Below are 3,913 nucleotides of genomic sequence, written 5' to 3'. Positions count from 1 at the left end.
GTACAAGCAGGTGCGAGGCATCTCGTGAGGATGCCTCGTGAGGTTATGTTGTACCTTGAGAGTGTTTTCATGCATTCCATACTTATCTCTAGGACATAGGGAGGATAGCCGTGCAAGGCTCCAAGGCCGGAGAGTGGGAAAGGAATGTCTTTTGCCTCAGCACCGCCCAAACAGAATCTTGCCAGGTCTGTCTGGGTGGGTCTGATGCAGAGATGGGGCCAGCACCTTCAAATCGATTGGCGAGAGCGCCTGCTAGAGGCTTCTCGAACATATTGATTTAAACTATAAAAAGCGGTGTCCGTGGGGTGGAGCTCAGGAACTCAGTCTTGGAGTGGACGCACTCGCGGGACAACTTTGGTGCCCGAAGAGATTACTCCCTGAGCTGCCGGTCTACGGGTTCCCGACCTGGTGTTCAGTGTTTGGCCCAGGGATGTTGAAGTCTCCGGTGCTGCAAATGAATCTGGTGAGGTGCTTTGTACATTAACTGTTTATATACCTGTATTCACAGTTTCATATTTATGTATATAGTGTGGTGTATTCATTGTCTATTGCCTTTCACTCGGTGCTTAAGAATTCATTGGCTTCAGTGATTCATTGCCTTTGCCTAGCATATTAATAAAAGCGCATTTTTACCTCCAGTGGAGTGTTGGAGTTTCTATGTGAGTAAGTGGTGTGCGTAAGTTCAGATTACGCAAGTGGGCAAAGCAATACATTTTGGCGTAGTCGGTGGCAGGATACGTAAATTACGTGAGGAGGAACATGTTTAAAAAGACAAAAGGTGGGTCTGGTTCTTTGGCACCGAGTGAAATCCCTTTAGCCCCCATGCAAATTCCTGGATGGGAGGCGACGCCGTACTCCGCGCTGGCGCGTGAGTATGCGAAAAGCTCAGGATTAAGTGAGAGCTGGTTTGACTGTCTGGACGAAGCAACGCCAGAAGATGTTTTAAATTGTTTACAGAAGGTTCCTGTGGAGAAAGGAAAGGAATTATGTACCGTGGGGCGCAGAGGTTGGGTTTTATTGCATGCCTACCGTCAAGTTTTTGACAAATGTTTATCTCTGCAGCGGGAACAGTTGGGCTTAGAAAAACAACTTGTTGAAGCTAAGAATATTTCTACGATGCTATCCTGTCAGAATAAGTTATTACAAGATAAGTTAGAAACATATCAGACGATAGCAGAGCGGGCTGCAGTTCGTGTTGCTGAATACAGATATAGGAAGAGGAGAGGCAGAGTGAGTAAACGGAAGGTTCATTTAGCGATTGCCAAAGCAGGCTTAGATTTCGACCCTTCCAATTGGGACAGCAACATCTGGGAATCGTCAGATTTCTCCTCAGAAGGAGAGCTGCCCTTGCGAGAGGAGGGAAGAGACGAGGCGGGAAAAAATGCTAAGAGAGTTGAAGCACAGCCCATTCTAAGAAGGAAACTTCAAATTGCTCCAGGGAACCCGGATGGAGTTATGTTGAATAGTTTGGAGGATTTTACACAGCAAGAAATAAGTGATCTTTTAGCGAGGTTTAGACAGAAGCCTGGTGAGACGCTATTAGCATGGATGGTGCGCCTTTATGATCATGGCGCTTCTGGGGTCATGTTAGATGAAGGGGACGGCCCCAGCCCTTCTAACTGTGCGAGGAAAGGGTGGGTTCGGATCTACTGACAAGAACCCAGGGGCAAAATTGTGGGTGGAGTCCCCAAACAAACCTCCTGAACCTGCAGAATTGATCGCCAAGGGCAAGGATAACATCCTAGTCATCATGAAACCTGGACAGGAAAAGTGGGAAAATGTACCTGTTGAAAAATGTTATTTGCGAGAGTGATTATACCAGTTTGTTTTCTGTTTCTAGATCACAGTATGGCTTGCCGCTGCGATGCTTGCGCTGTGTGGTCGGTGTTTGGGCATGTCCGGAGGGGTCCGGGAGGGCCCGGGGATGCCGAAGGGGATCAACCGCCCGAGTCGGATGACAGCATTGTTGCAGCAACCAGATAACATCTGGACCTACTTGGCCGGGAATGTGCTGAACACTTCCCACTTCTGTATGAGAAGTCTTCAGAGTACAGCTGATATGATATCAACGTGTCTTGTTGCCGTACCTACCCCTGCACAGGTGCTTCTGCACATTTTCAACCGGACTAACTTTGATGGGGTAGTGGAGGAAAGTGATGTTCAAACACATCTGAGTCTTTATGAGTACTGTCGCTTTTGCCCTGAGGTTACAAATAGCCTCTGGAGGAACATGACAAGTATTGGTACCTACAATATCTCTACTGGAGACGTTTGTTATCAATTAACTTGTGACCCTACCAAGATTGGCAAGTGTGGCCAATTAAAACTAGAGAAAAGCAAACAATTGACCCCTGATCAACAAACATTATGTCTGACACGACATGGCAGTTTTTGTAGTAATGTTACCAATTATATGGTTTGTAATCACACCGTATTAGCCGCTAGCCATGTTAACCATGTGAAATTACCTAAAGGATGGTTGTTCTCGTGTGGTAATATTTCATACACTTATATACCAGCTAACATAACTGGAGGACCTTGTGCCTTATCACGATTAAGTCTAATGCTTTTTCCCATGCATTCTGTTACACGTATTCGCTCTTCTAGAGCCGCTATTCAATTACCTGAGGATTATGACTCTGATATTGATTTGCTTTCCAGAACAGAATATACTAGTTTGGCTCTGTCCATTGTAGGAGTGCCAGGACTGTCCGTTTATAATGCCAGAACAATTGCTAAGCTTGCCTATTTAATTGTGAAGAATCTCAATCACACTTCTGCCGCTTTAGCTGAATTATTATTGGATGTTCAAGGAACAAGAAAAGCTGTTTTGCAAAATAGGGCAGCTGTAGACTATTTGCTGCTAAAACATAACCACGGTTGCGAGGACTTTGATGGGCGCTGTTGTTTCAATTTATCTGATCATTCTACATCTATCCATGCACATATTAATGCTTTGAAAGATTTAGTGAAAGGGGTTTCCCAAGATGTTTACCAAGGATGGTGGGATTGGTTGTTTGGGTGGCTGCCTAATTTTGGACAGCTTCGGTATATCTTGGGTGTTATTATAGTAATTATTTGTGTTTTTATCTCATTATGTTGTTGCATTTAATGCATTCCTAATCTTTTCTCCCTTTTTAGGCCCAGATCCATGCTGTTTAGGCCAATGGGGTATGATAGATGAATCGAAGGTCAAGGGGTGGAATGTACTGCATTTGCCATTTTACACGTGCTAAATCACATGTTGACCTCGATTCCATGCAGTGCTCTGATCTTCCATTTTGTTGCATCGCACTTCCATTTTGTGCTGCCGTGACCTGGAGTTACATTTCAGCAGGAACATAAACATGTTTTTCACGTAAACCAGTACAAGCAGGTGCGAGGCATCTCGTGAGGATGCCTCGTGAGGTTATGTTGTACCTTCAGAGTGTTTTCATGCATTCCATACTTATCTCTAGGACATAGGGAGGATAGCTGTGCAAGGCTCCAAGGCCGGAGAGTGGGAAAGGAATGTCTTTTGCCTCGGCACCGCCCAAACAGAATCTGGCCAGGTCTGTCTGGGTGGGTCTGATGCAGAGATGGGGCCAGCACCTTCAAATCGATGGGCGAGAGTGCCTGCTAGAGGCTTCTCGAACATATTGATTTACACTATAAAAAGCGGTGTCCGTGGGGTGGAGCTCAGGAACTCAGTCTTGGATTGGACGCACTCGCAGGACAACTTTGGTGCCCGAAGATATTACTCCCTGAGCTGCCGGTCTACGGGTTCCCGACCTGGTGTTCAGTGTTTGGCCCAGGGATGTTGAAGTCTCCGGTGCTGCAAATGAATCTGGTGAGGTGCTTTGTACATTAACTGTTTATATACCTGTATTAACAGTTTCATATTTATGTATATAGTGTGGTGTATTCATTGTCT

At 45.5% G+C, this 3,913-nt stretch overlaps 1 pseudogene; it reads left to right on the top strand.

Moving 5' to 3' along the window:
- Positions 1-255: 255 nt before the first annotated feature.
- Positions 256-3,443, top strand: LOC144820028 (uncharacterized; annotated as a pseudogene).
- Positions 3,444-3,913: the final 470 nt, after the last annotated feature.

This window comes from Lissotriton helveticus, chromosome 2_1 (genome assembly GCF_964261635.1).
Source record: "Lissotriton helveticus chromosome 2_1, aLisHel1.1, whole genome shotgun sequence".
Taxonomy (NCBI): domain Eukaryota; kingdom Metazoa; phylum Chordata; class Amphibia; order Caudata; family Salamandridae; genus Lissotriton; species Lissotriton helveticus.
The sequence above is the reverse complement of the archived record's forward strand: the minus strand, read 5'-3'. Positions and strand labels throughout refer to the sequence as shown.